The sequence below is a fragment of the Physeter macrocephalus genome, chromosome 20, assembly GCF_002837175.3.
Source record: "Physeter macrocephalus isolate SW-GA chromosome 20, ASM283717v5, whole genome shotgun sequence".
Lineage (NCBI taxonomy): Eukaryota > Metazoa > Chordata > Mammalia > Artiodactyla > Physeteridae > Physeter > Physeter macrocephalus.
This window is the reverse complement of record NC_041233.1, coordinates 11,432,818-11,447,548: the sequence shown is the minus strand read 5'-3', so window position 1 is coordinate 11,447,548 and position 14,731 is coordinate 11,432,818. Positions and strand designations below refer to the sequence as shown.

General features: G+C 41.8%; 1 protein-coding gene and 1 non-coding gene across 8 annotated transcripts in view; one reads left to right on the top strand and one right to left on the bottom strand.

Annotated features, from left to right (window-relative positions):
- Positions 1-14,731, bottom strand: part of BICC1 (BicC family RNA binding protein 1) — a 318,064-nt gene that overhangs the window by 98,601 nt on the left and 204,732 nt on the right. The gene's annotated exons all lie outside the window — the stretch shown is intronic.
- On the top strand, positions 755-827 carry TRNAE-CUC (transfer RNA glutamic acid (anticodon CUC)). The gene has a single exon. It is a non-coding gene; the product is annotated as a tRNA-Glu (tRNA).

Genomic DNA, 14,731 nt, shown 5'->3' with positions numbered 1-14,731 from the left:
GTGTGTGTGTGTGTGTGTGTGTGTGTATTTTTTCTTTCTTTTTTTTTAAATGAAGTATAGTTGAATTACAATGTTGTGCCCATCTCTGCTGTACAGCAAAGTGACTCAGTTATACACATAAAGACATTCTTTTTTTATATTCTTTTCCATTATGGTTTATCACAGGATATTGAACATAGTTCCCTATGCTATACAGTAGGACCTTGTTGTTTATCCATCCTATATATAATAGTTTACATCTGCTACCCCAAACTCCTGGTCTTTCCCTCCCCAGCAGTACTATTCACAATAGCCAAAACATGGAAACAACCTAAATGTCCATTGACAGATGAATGGATTAAGAAGATGTGGTACATACATACAATGGAATACTACTCAGCCATAAAAATGAATGAAACAATGCCATTTGCAGCAACATGGATGCAACTAGGATGGATTTTCTTTTGATGAAAGAGTTAAATGCCAGAAAGAGAAACCATTTCCTTGAGTGTGTAATGCACATTAGAGAATAAAGCTCTTGTTTCTATGCTTAATAAAAAGGTTTAAATATGAGGGTAAAGCTCATGTAACATCATGCACATCCCATATTAATTAAAATCCTTTCTCCTGCAAATCAATCCTATTGCCTAAGTATCCCACTCTTAACCTCTTTTGTTCCTATTTCTGTCACCACGTCTCATCTCTCATCTATATCCTCTCACCTCCTCCACTCCTCCTCCACCCAGACACCTCTCTAAAATATAGTTGTGGGACTTCCCTGGTGGTCCAGTGGCTAAGACCCTGCACTCTCAATGCAGGGGGCCCAGGTTCGATCCCTGGTCATGGAACTAGATCCCACATGCCGCAACTAAGGGCCTGCATGCCGCAACTAAAAGATCTCACGTGCAGCAACTAAGACCTGGCATAGCCAAATAAATAAATATTTTTAAAAATAAAATAAAATTTTTTTAAAATGCAGATGTGAACACTGCCTTCCAGGTGAAGAACACACTCCTTAAGATACACACCCTTCTCAATCTGGCCCCAATCCTCTTCCAGTATCTTGACACACCATTGCCCACTGGTGGCCACTCTCGCACAGGTCTGGGGGAAGATATCACACTGTCATTTCTTATGGTCCCAGCAGCTCTTTTTTTTTTTTTTACCGTTAATGAAATACATGTGCTCTCAGGGCTCTGCCTTTTCACGTATGGCTCCCTTGGTCTGTAAAAGCCACCCCACACCCATCCTGTTCTCTATCTGGCAAACAATTCATCCTTCAAAGCCAACCCAAATGTCACTTCTTCTATAAGGTCTTCCAGAATGAGTTAGTCACTCCTTCTGTGGACTCCCATGGCACTCTGTTCTCAGCTCTGTCCTGGGGAGCTATTAAAACTCAAGAACAAAAGTGAAAGACATAAACACTGATTTAGAAATTATTAATTCATGATGAGTTTTTTCCACCCAAATCCCAGGCACTTCATATCTTCTCTTGATTACACACACACACACACACAATCCAGGGAAATACTGGGAACAAAAAGCCTCAATATAATCAAATAAATTCAGAAACCATCAGAATCATCCGAATGAATCAGACCTGATCTCATTTTGAAATACCTGCAACTCTTAAATGTCAAAGGAGTTTCGGGGAACAGCCAAAAAATTTTAAGACTCTAAGTTTCCAAAATATAATTTCTAAATTGTAACAGTCTTTTCTTTACACATGTGTAAAACTTTTACAATTCAATGGGGAAATAAACCTTCATTTCAAAAGTTAACTTTGAAGTTGGGAAATCAAAACATATGCTATTTCCAGGCACTGGTCATAATAATAATCGCTACCATTTGCTGGGGGCCTTGTGCTAGGGCTCCTCAGGGGACTTCCTGCAGATTCCTGCACGTGAATCCTGCAGCTACTCCATGCAGTAGAAGTCATAATTCCTATTTTACAGATAAGGAAGTTGGTCAAAAAGATTAAGGGAACCCAAATAGACATTATCCAGTGCGGACTCAAATCCAGGCCCTCTGACTCCCTGGCCCAGACACACATTCTGTAAACTATGATACAGAATCAAAGCTAGGCCGACTGGATGACTTCTCTATGGAGCAGACATCTGCTCAGACTGTCCACTTCAAAGGGGCAGCCTTCTGTAACCAGGGGGCTTTAACATGAGCCACTCACCTAGGATTTATATACTAATCTCCCAGAGTACTAAAAAAAGTTATCGAAAGGATTTGTATTTCCTCTTAAAGGGAGAAACTTTAAAATTTCCTTAGAAAATGATAATAAATATTTTTTAATTTGACAGAACTATAAACTCAATTTAAGGAAGATCGATTCTAAGAACAAAGGAGTTTGTTGAGCTAAGATTTATATTATCTCAAAAACAAACAAGAAGGGGAAAATCTTGCAGTTCATGTAAGAATTGTTGGAAATAAAGTATAGAAATATTAAACCAAGGTTTTGTAAATCCAGTTCTATTTTTCTTTACTTCTCCAATCAAATCAATGTTTCTCATCCTGGCTGAACATGACAAAAAATTTAGACTTACATTTCCCTCATACTACTCGGCTCACTTCTCTTTTGTCAAGTACTAGGTAATCATAAAGAGTACTGTGCTTTAGTAAGTCTCCCATTGACATGAGAATTCTATATCATAACACTGACCTTGATTGTAACTACTCTGTAAATACATATTTATCTTCATACACAGTCTTTCTTTAATAAGAGTGGAGATAATTTTAAAATTTGTTTGCTTATTTATACTTTCCAAAAAATGCATCAATAAATCACAGAATGCACTGGAAAGACAGCATTGTAGTCTTCCTGAATTTTATGGAAATTTAGTCAGTCATAAATGCTCCAAACTGACCAATATTTTCATCTCTGTGATGACTCACACAAGTTATCTGGTACTTGATTTTTCACAAGAATAAGAAATGCAAGAAAAAAGGAGCATGCTACATTCGATGAAGTAATGAATAAAGCAAGTACCAAATGTAATCACAGAATTCTACATATTATTTAAATTATTTATGAGAGAAGAAATATATGATAAGCCAAGTAATAAAAAAAAACAATTTTAACACTCTGTCCCATTTTAGTGAGTCAACACCTATTGTTGAATGCCTGGTATGTACCACATACCACCCTTCAGGGATGTAGTGGGCTATGCCTCTCAGAGAGATTAAAGACAGTAAACAAATAATGACAAGTGTGATATGGAAACCACAAAGGAGGAGAAATATAGGGTGCTTTGGGTTTTGCATACGGTAAGATCTGAAGAGTAAACAGAAGTAGGCAGAGTAGCAAACAAGAAGTTTCCAGGTAAAAGAAATAATGAAACTGAGCTGGACCCTGTGGGACGCCTGGGCACAAAAGCCTTTCTGTGTCCCTTTCCCTGAGTTCCAAAGGGAGGGTTCAAACAGCTGCTATTCAGGAAAAGGAGGGAATGCGGAGATGAGGGAGGCACAGTCAAGAAACAAGAGTGCAGCCTTGGGGCAGGGTCCTGGCTCCTCCTCAAGGGATACACATGACGATTTCTTTGAGCTCTTCTCCAGAACTAAAACACCCACCAAATGGAAGATGTTCCAGAGAGAAGGTCACAGTTCAGTAACCTCAAGAACCACAGATCAGGAGACCACATGACACCAGAAGATCTCTAGACCGAAGGAATGCGGGCCCTGCACGCACCGTGATCCTTATTAGCAACCCCACCTTGACTATAAAACTCCTCACAAACGCCCCCGGGTTAGGACACACAGTTTTGAGGGCATTAGCCTGCTGTGGCCCCCTTTGCCTGGCAAAGCAATAAAACCATTCTTTTCTACTTCACCCAGAACTCTTGTCTCCGAGATTCAATTCAGTACCAGTGTACAGAGGCCAAATTTCGGCAACAATAACAGGCAAGCAGGCCCAGAGGCTGCAGGGAGACGTCACGCATGGCTGGAGAGGAGCCCAGGCAGGGAGCCGAGCAGATCTCCCTGCGGGATCAAAGGACTCACTCCCCTAAAATGCTGGGAGGGGTCAGCCCCCTCTGCCTCCACTTCAGCCTCTACTGAGGAAAACTCCCCTGCCTGGTCACAGCTTCTTCCCGCAGCATTGAGGGACTATCTACCTCATGGTCTAGAGGCCTGGCCCTTTGACCCAACTTGGGACAGCTCTGAAGAGCCTCCCAACACCAAAGCTTCCACTGAGGGCGGGGGGACCTGTCATGGGCCCTGCACTGCAGTGCCCTCCTCCCTGCACCCAGCCAGGCCTTCTTCTCCACCCCTCCCTCCGACACCAGTTGATCTCAAGGGCAAGGGCATTCCTCGACAAATGTATCAACCAGGAAACTCCCTCTGAGAGGGAGATCCCAACTCTGGGATCTAGTGTGAGCTGGGAAGAGAGGTGAAAAGGTAGACAGAGGACAGCTCCCTCAGGACCCCACCTGGAATTTAGCCTCAGAGTTTAAAATAAAGGTGTGACAAGATCACTAATTACATCATTAGAGGTGAGTCCTAAAGAAGGACAAGAGAATGCAAAGAGGGAACATCAGGGGAAAAAAAAAAAATCACCCACTAGGGAATTTCTCCCCAGACCTTGGGGCCTGGTGATCATGGAAAGGAAATTATCTTGAAATTCTGATATAATAGAATTACACCTCAGTTTGTATACTGGTGGTCATCCAACCCTGGCTTCATACAGGATTGTGACGCTCAAAAGCCTTAGGTTAGAAATACTAGAGGCCAGGATAGCATTCATTTAAAAAATTCTTATATGGAACCACATGAGAATAAAAAATATCCCATTCCATGTGTCACAGCAGCTGTATTCTAGTGGAAACACTGTAACAAAAAGAAAAAGGAAAAAGAAGGACAAAGAAACAAATCCTTTTGTGTTAAGTAAGACTTCGCAATTTGAATATTTCCTGTGGTGTAAAAGTCACACCAGAGAAAATTTATTGAAAATATCTCCCTGTTGCCGCCACCTTTTGGTATTTTTGTATGTAACTCCTTTGGGGGCTCTATTTCTTGGTTTACAAGTTACCTAAAAGGTGGTAGCAAATAAGCCATAATTCTGCCAAAGATAATTCATTCAATGTGACGTGTACAAATCCATTTTAAATACCGTCTTACCTCTAGACGTAGCCTATCAAGAAGAAGCAACTTTTAAATTTGCGTTTGTTGGATAAAGCCACCTTCTGAAAAATCAAAACAAAACAAAACGGCTGTAGGGATGGATCAGAGTGGAACTAGAGCAGTCGAAGTCCTTATAGTCCAGGTGAGAGGGGAAGGCAGCTGACTGGGGTGAAGAAACTGGGCTCAGGGGTGGACAGACTGGAGCAAAGGTGGTGGCCACTGGGGAGGTGCTGTTCAGACCTCCCTTTCAGATAGAATTTGCAGTGCAGCTGCAACAGTGTAGTTAGCTGACTGCCTCTGGCTGCAGGGCCTCAGGATTTACCTCAGCTTTTCAGCCCAGGCCACACTCTTCCCCAGGAGCCCCCAGCCAAAGACTAAGTCCAGAGGCATATTAGGATCCTGTCAATTCTGCTCAAAATGGGATTTCTATAACAGGCAACTTTCCCTCCAGAGCCGCTGTTGGACCAGCAGAGGCGTTGCCAGGTCTGCATCGCCATCTAAGGCTCCCCTGGCCCCATCTCCTCTCCCCGCATGCTTCCTTTCACAGGTGTCAGAGCTAAATTGGGCCTCCACCCTGCTTCTTTCCCAGGCATTCCTCCAACTGACACAGCAATGCTTAACAGGTAAAATCAATGGTATTTTGTGCCTGACGGAATGTGGAGGGTGAGACAGAAAGAGGGGTCAAGGATAACTCCTGGGATTCTGGCTTGAGTATCTGAAATGGGAACTCTGAAAGAGGGACAGATTTAGGGAGAACATAAAGTCACTTTGAGTCAGAAGAATGAGGTACCTTGGAGAAATGCATTTTCATCCAGGGACCTCATGGTACAAAGAACCCAGTTTGGGACCCAGATTGGAATTTCGTGAATTTCTTTCCAGCCTGACAATATTCACTAATGCTCTTGAATGTTTCACTTCACTATAAAATTCAGTGAGGTGACTGGTGTGGTAGGCAGGCTTTAGACTCTAAAAGATACAGGTTTAAATACCAGCACGTATTAGCTGGATAGTTTCCCAGGGGTGCGCAAGGGTCCATTTCCAAATCTTCACTTGGGGTGGTAATCCCTGCCTGGCTGGGTGGCTGTGATCTAGCACAATGACTGAGATATACCAGGTACTTTCAAAGGTGTATTTCGTATTCTTTTTCCTATCTCAGTGGACACATTTGTTAAACACAAGCAACACTACCCCTTCATTAGACAGACATGTGCATGGAAGGGTTAGATGAAAAACATCCTAGAAGGCTCCGTGCCCTGTGAAACTTGGCTGGCTCCAAAGGTTTGAACAGTGTGTGGCATGTCCCAATTGAAGGCACCTCCACCTGCGTGGCAGCTAATGCAGAAAAAGTGAGTGTTTCCAGTAACACTGGGAGCAGGAAGGAAAAAATAGCCCCAGACAACGGAATCCAAACAGGAGACCACATGTTCCAAGTAGACCCTGCTGCAGGGAGAAATTTTAAAAAACAGTCATGAAGAGAACATAGCCGGGCTTCCCTGGTGGCACAGTGGTTGAGAGTCCGCCTGCTGATGCAGTGGACACAGGTTTGTGCCCCGGTCCGAGAAGATCCCACATGCCACGGAGCGGCTGGGCCCGTGAGCCATGGCCACTGAGCCTGCGCGTCCGGAGCCTGTGCTCCGCAACGGGAGAGGCCACAGCAGTGAGAGGCCCGCATACCGAAAAAAAAAAAAAAAAGAGAGAACATAGCCTATCACATCACAGACAATGCATGTTTAGGAAAAAAAATGTTTTCTTTTTCACAGTATAAAAGAAATTTTAAAAGCAATTTACTTCAGCTTAAGACTGGATGTACTATATCCTCATATAATTTTTCACCGTCTACCTCCATCAGAAAGGCCATTGTTATTTATTTCCTGGAGAACCAGAATTTGTATGGCAACTAGTGAGAGAATGAAAATTCATTCCATAAGATCTGCTTGATTGACAGTTATAGAAACCAAATCTGCTTGCAGATGTGGAAATACACATGGCCGACTGTTTTCGTGCCCTTGCACCACATACCATATACTACCCAGCCTTCCTCAAATATTGATTTAATATTCAGACAAAGAAAACAATTTCTTGATGTGCCAAAAGGTCAAGTACTGCCTAAAGCCACTGCAGACAACTTGGCAGCGAATTCCCTTGAAAAAGGAGTTTTTCCTATGAAAAATGGATCATTTGCCTCTTCACTGAGAATTTTAAAATTCAGTTTTCTCAGCTAATGTAAAGTTACCATCAATTTCCTGAAAATCCAAACACAATTTTGAAACCCCAAAATTATGATGCCAAAGAAATATTTCCAATTCACTTCGGCATCAAGCTAAATGAAGAAAAATGTTCAGGATTCCCCAAATCATAATCGTTCCTCTTCACCCAGCTCATACATCCAGTGAGCAGAAGCAAAGTATTCGTCGAGTCCGTACGGACGCTTAGAAGTGTTAGCAGTTGTATTTAAATCAACAATAAATTCAACTGTCAGCATTTCAGGAATTTATAGCCAAAAACCAGTCAACACATGCCAAAAATCTCATGCTAAACAGAAAGCATTTTCAAACTTTTCCAGAATGAACATTTTTATCATAATGATCACAGACTCTGAAGAGTTTAATTAAACACTGGCACCTAGACGGAAACAGCGACCTGAAGTCCTTGCCAAGCTTACAAGTCACAGAGAGGGGGTGTTTGCTGTCCAACAGGTGCAGATGACCAGAGGCAGGGTGGCAGGTGAATAATATAGCCCTGGCTATGTGTTAGAATCACCCTCATTTTTGTCCAGACCCCTGTGCACGTTAGCGACCACACTCAAAAACTTTTCCCGTGGTTGGAAGTGAAGCTTTCACAATCTGAGGTAGACATCAATACAAATCCCCTAAGAGGTAGTTACTACTTGTGTTCCCATTTTACAGATGAGGAATCTAGAGGTTTAAGGGGGCCTACTGCCCACTGTTTCATGACTAGTAAGTAGCTGAGCCAGGATTCCAACACAGGCAGTTCTGGATTAAGACATCATGCTCCTAACCATTGCCCTGTACTAGAGTAGAGATCTTTAGAGCATAAAAGAAAGTCCTTCCAAGATAATCAAGGCCAACCTGACACGCATTTACCTGGCCAGGCTGACGGATCATGTAGCAGCTGCAGTAGCCAATGAGACACTTGACTCTCTCGGCTTTAGCTGAATCTGGGAAGGCAGGGAAGCAGGTCTGATGGTGTCGGGGACTGATAATGTCTAGAGGGACTGATAATGTCTAGAATACAGAGGCTATCAATCTCCACCGAAATTTATTTGGACTTTGTGCCTGGGATTATTATTCTAGTTTTAATCCAGCATGTTCTCTAAGTATACCAGAGTAAGGAGGTAGGGGATAGAAGAGGAACCACTGGTTGTTTATTAGAATCCTAAGAAATTGCACTGACAGCAAAAGGAGGGGTTAAGCTCGTGTATTCACACATCAACCCACTGATCCAGGCATCAACCACACACGCACCAATTCTCTCTCTCTCTCTCTCTCTCTCTCTCTCTCCCTCCCTCTCCCTCTCCCTCTCTCCCTCTCCCTCTCTCTCTCTCTCTCTCACTCACACACACACACACACACACACACCATTCTGAACACCTACTATGCATGAGGCACTATCTCAAGGGCTGGTAACTGTTTCACAAAGTCCTATTCTCAGCGATCCATAAAAATTAGAAGAATGACAGGTGTTTACAGAGTTATGCTTATTTTAGCTACATCATGATTGTCTATCTAATCTCCCTATACATTACTAGATTATTACTTGATTAAAAAGCTGTTAACTGATATCACTCAGGTGTACTGCTAAGTGAATATAAATCCAGTTTCTAAAGACTATATTTTCAATGCAAAAAGAGACTCGCTTTTTCACAGAACTTTGCTATGAATCCTTTTGCAATTGTAAAGTATGAAAACAGTTTTTTTAACTATCCGGTTAAAGACATTGGACACTTAGGCATTAAGTTTTCTCAAGGAGAAGTAAATACGTAAAACATAGCCAGAATCAGCATTCTAATCATGTCTATATTACCTTGTTACTGTTCGATGGAAAATTCCATTTTCTCTCAGTAAAATTCAGTTGGGTTTTGTACCGAAAGAGCAACAATAAATTCTATCACCTTTTAAAGGCAAATATTAACATTAGTGAGATAAAGTTATAAAGCTCTGTGAGGTTAACATTTCTGCTTATTTTTTAATCAACTGCTTACATTTCTCAGTCACCTTCTTCACATTTTCCCTCTCCCAACCGCACACATATTCTTTTCCTCCTGGATTTTAAACCCTGCCAAGTTCCAGGAGGAAAAAAAAGTTTCATTTTACATAACAGTCTGAAGATCTGATTTTCCCTGGAGTAAACTTGTTCCTTTGTAAACTGATTAAAAGATATTTACCATCTATTGAGTTATTCAACCTTAAGAAACAACTGCAGAACATTCCGTGGTAATAGGTGTATATTTTTAAGATGATGACCCAAAGGAAAAAAAAAAAAAAGTACGAGGCCAATGTTAGTTGTTCCAGAAGAAAAGGCTAAGAGTTAATGTCCTGTGTGTAAGTAAGAGACATAGGATGAATGGGGGTCGCACAGCCACCTCTAATCTGTGCTTATGACATGTAATAAAAACATCACCTTCCAAAATCAGAAAGATTTAACTATTAAAGTGCTCAAAAATATACAGGTGTCATCCAAGTACAAAAGGTCAGGTCCAGGGTTCTATACCAGAAGCCCTAAGCACCGTCAAGAGGATGGACTACCGGCTAAATGAACTGCAGGTGCAAATTTCCAGTCAGGACACGTACTAGCTGCATAACCCTAAGCCTCTGTTCCTGCATTTGAGATGAGATGTTTAGGTCATAGAATTCATTAGAGTGAGATAAATTAGAAAACACATATACTGTAATCCAATGCCTCACTTAGTAATAGGTGTTCAATATATGATAGTTGTTGTTACTGAAACAGGTTAAAAGATTAAACCCATTATGGATAGTCTTATCTGGATGAAAATAGACATGCTTATTACCTGATCTCATTTTTAATTCTTCCCATTCGAGGGTACAAAGACTTAATTTTAACGGGCAGGAAGAGTTGGTCAAATCACTGAATTTTCAGTCTAATTAAAATTATATTACGCAAGGAACAGATTCTCATCCATTGTGGATATGAGAAAGAAAGCAGTAGAAATTTTTTAAATAATTAAATTTTATAAGTAAAAATGCCACTAACAATCTACATTAAAGTTGATGTTGGCATCCCCAATTATAAAGGGCATTTATAATGCACTAAGTGTGCAACCAATTCCCCACAAAGTTGTTAAGAAACATCAATCAAAACAATAAGGCAGGGGCTTCCCTGGTGGCACAGTGGTTGAGAGTCCGCCTGCCGATGCAGGGAACGCGGGTTCGTGCCCCTGTCCAGGAAGATCCCACATGCCACGGAGCGGCTGGGCCCGTGAGCCATGGAAAATATATCATTAAAGAAAAACAGGCAGGGGCTCCCCTGGTGGCACAGTGGTTGAGAGTCCGCCTGCCGATGCAGGGAACGCGGGTTCGTGCCCCTGTCCAGGAAGATCCCACATGCCACGGAGCGGCTGGGCCCGTGAGCCATGGCCGCTGAGCCTGCATGTCCGGAGCCTGTGCTCCGCAACGGGAGAGACCACAGCAGTGAGAAACCGCGTACCGCAAAAAAAAACAAAAACAAAACAAAAAACACAATAAGGCAAGTCTTCTAGAACCTACTTCAGCATTAAAAAAAACTTTTTTTTTTTTTTTTTTTTTACTAACTTTCCCCTAAAAACATGTTTTCAGGAAACCAAGCACCTGTAAGATATCTCCTCAGATGGTGCTAAATTTATAGTATTAAGACTGGTAATCCAAGCTGTCTACCAAGCCTGAGGTGGCCAGGAAGGTCCCAGGCATTAGGTGAGGGTCCACAGGTCCAGAGTCTGAAAGATTCAAGAATCATGTGGGTTTGTAAAAGTAAAACAAGCAAACACACAAACAAAAACACATGCCGGTTACTTCCCCAAAGGAGCCATCTCTGCCTTTGGATACGATGTGTTCACACCGGTGGTGAAATACACTTGCACCTTGCTCCTCTCCCCTCTTAGAGACTGGCAGGTGAGGAAAAATGTACCTTCACAAGCCAGAACTTAGAGTAGATGATCCATACTTCAAGAATGCCCAAATGGCAACCACGGTCAACATGAAGGCAGAGAGATCATTTGATGTTTTTAAATGTTTGCTGAAATACATTAGGGCAGAGCCTGAAGGCGGGGATTGCAGTAGGGAGGGGGCTGCCAGGAAGCAGAGTCTCCAAGGAAAAGAGCAGGCTAAGCAAAATGTCTTGCTCCCTCACACATTTAAGTCAGCCACAAACACCTTGCACAGCTGATATTTACAAGATGGAAATCCAAAAGGAAAGGCTGTGCTCCTTGCCATTAACGCATAATAAAGGGCACAGGACAGGAAATTCGGCCATACTTTAAATAAGGTAGAAATGACTAGACCAAGTATCCCGAAATCCACACCCACCAAATTGCTCTAGAGAACTAGGGATTCTCTCTCACTGCAAATGGGGAGGGATTTGAGCAAAATGTATTTGCATTTCAAAGGGAATAGTGGACTTCAGCTTATACCTACACCAGGCAGGGATCTGAGCTCAAATAAGACTCAGGCTAGTAAAGGGGGAAAGACAGACAGCCAGGACAAGCAACCAGATCCTGAGACTCTTATCTGCCTTCAGCCCCTGAACTCACTTCTCAGTAAGGGAGGCCAGACCCCATAATGAGTAACTGGGGGTACAAGAATCAGAGACCTGAAGGTGTGCTGTCTGCCCCATCAGAACAGAGGCAGCCATGGCTGCCAGTCTGTAAGCCAAAGCCTCCACATCCTGGAAGTCACCAACAGACCCTGCTGCTACAGCAATTCAGGGGATGCTGGAGGGGAAGAAGGGCTGAGCATAAATGGCCACTCAGGCAGAATCAAAGGCCTGGAATAGAAGCAATGGCTGGGAGGGTGGAGAACACTCCCTGTGACTCCAAGGAATCCTGTGCATAGCTCCAGGCTGGCACAGGTCACAGCTTTTGATGTTCTGGAACTGAAAGGTGACCTAGATGGTCACTGGGGTGATCCAGAGGGAGGAGCCAGAGAGATGGTCAGATCAATTGAATTCTAATTAATATCTGAGTATTTGCAAAAGTCCACCCACACACCCACACACAAATGTTCTTCAGCCAATCATCCTGTTGAATTTCTATAAGAAATATAACTTTTTCCCCCTTGTAAGGAGCCATGAGATTACATAATGACTTCAAATTATATAACTAGGAAGTTATGAAGTTCCTAGATTATGTAACATCTAAGAATCATGGATGCCTTTATTTTCTTTCGACCTATGATGTAATTCTCACTGGAAAACATGCATAAGTTATGAGGTGTCTGCACATGTAACATTTTAAAACTGGCTAGCAAAAGCATTGATTGGCTGTTACATAAGTCATTTTCCCATACATGAAAGTCAATGACTAAAGGAGTACGAGCTTGGCCGCCCAGCTCTGAAATCACACAGAATTCAGTAAACTAGAGTCATATTGACACTAACTGTTTCCATCTTACTTGGTTTTAACTCCTTAACAAGTTTCTTTTTTGCTTGTTTAAAGAATCCAATTTAATTTTGCTAAACAATCCTAAAGGTGGTAAGAATTATTAAATTGTGAAACTAATTATACGTTAGTAACCCACAAACCCAGCCATAAATTGGATCTCATCACAACCCAGACTATGCCACTTCTAAGACTTCTTCTAACTGGTCATTTCTTCCTGTGGCTACAATCTCCTACCAATGCAATTCTCGAATGCCCTCAACCCTGCAAGTTCTCTAGGATATTATGTCTCCCGGGGCCCTGCCCTCTCTCTAGCTTCCTGTTGGCTTCAGTTCTCCCTGTGTGCCATCCCACCCCCAGGTCGACCATTTCACCCTCTCATCACATACCCTAAAATCCCCCTAATCTGTGTTCTCCACTTCTGAGTGACCAAAGAACTGGGAAAAGGCATATAACTATCCTAAGAAATCTGACTACAAATTCATACTGTGCAGCCTCAACTGTATACTAATTTGGTTTGGCGAGGGTTTTATTCATCTCTATTGCATTTTCCATAAGCAGCTGTTCTGAACACTCCCCAGTTGCTTCAGGTCTCCAAAGCATCCTCCTATGTTCCCAAGAGATGACTTCATCTCCCAACAGACTGAGCAAAGCAGAGGAAATTTACACTCAATTTTCTCCCCTGTCTCTTAAATCCATCACAATCTTTACTCTTCTCTCCTTCTTCTCACCAAACTCAGGAAAATATGTTCAAACCCATTTAACAGACATTTATCAAGGACATACTCCAAGCCAAGCTTTCTACAAGGCATGTATCTGGCAGAATCAACGACCTTAGGCATTAAACCTGTGACCATACCTAGCAGAGTCTATTGAGGACTACAGATAGGAAGCAAACATTGAAACAGGTTATTGACTAAAATGAACATAGTAATATCAGTGGAAGGACTCACAAAGTGAGGTGAATAGCCCAAGGCTAACTAACTTCAGCCCCAACACCTGCCATCTTAAATCTAGCCCTGCTCTCCTATTTTCCCTAGTGTCATTCTTTTCTCTACACTTTCTCAGCCTAGAAGTTCACTCAACTGACTTTTATAAGAAACGAATGAAACAGTAAAAGAAAAATAAACTCAATTCACCTCAACCCACAGACGTGTCAAGCAACCACTCCAACTATTACCATTTTCTTTCATTTCATAGATAGACACCCTTCAATATTAGTTGCTGCCTCTTCCTTTCCTGCTTGTTGTATTCTAGAGTCTGCTGTTCTCTCAGAGGTCACTAATGTGATCATTACTTAATTTTACTTTCCTATACATGATGGTTTATTCAATGGAGGTGACGATCTTGTGAATAAAAAAAAAATACATGTTCCTAAAAAGTATTCAAGTTTTATTTTATTCCTTAATTCATATGACTGATGAGACTATAAAGTAATAATGCATATGAGCTCTCCAAAATTTATTAAATGGTAAACAAACAATCCATGCTTTACATTCACTTCAATAAAATTAATAGATTTTAGGAGAAAAACATCAGTAAATACTTTCTTTCCCTTCTAGAATAAGGTCCAACACAGAACACAGGGCTAAGTAAAGCCAGGGTTTCATTTTCTAAGGCAGTGTAATAGACAGGACCACCCCTGTGCAGGCAACTTTTCAGTCAACCATCAACTTCCAAATGCTGAAGAGTGCAGGTATGACTGTTCATGGAAACCGGATGGAGTCACTGCTTCCTTTAGTTATAAGCAATTTTCTTGCCATCTGTCTATAAAACTCCATCAAGGGCTGACTTTTAAAATAGTTGGATGCTAATATGATCATGAGGAGAAAATAGGAAAAGAATGAAATTCTTTTGATTACTGTCAAGTAAATATTTCAGAATCCCTGTGGAGCACAGTTAACTATCTTGTTAGGAACGGAAATGTTTTCCCTAACTTAGCTGGAGCCACTCAGCTTGACTTTCAGAACACAACAAATGGACAGAAATGATCCTGTGGTGCGTCCTCTCCCT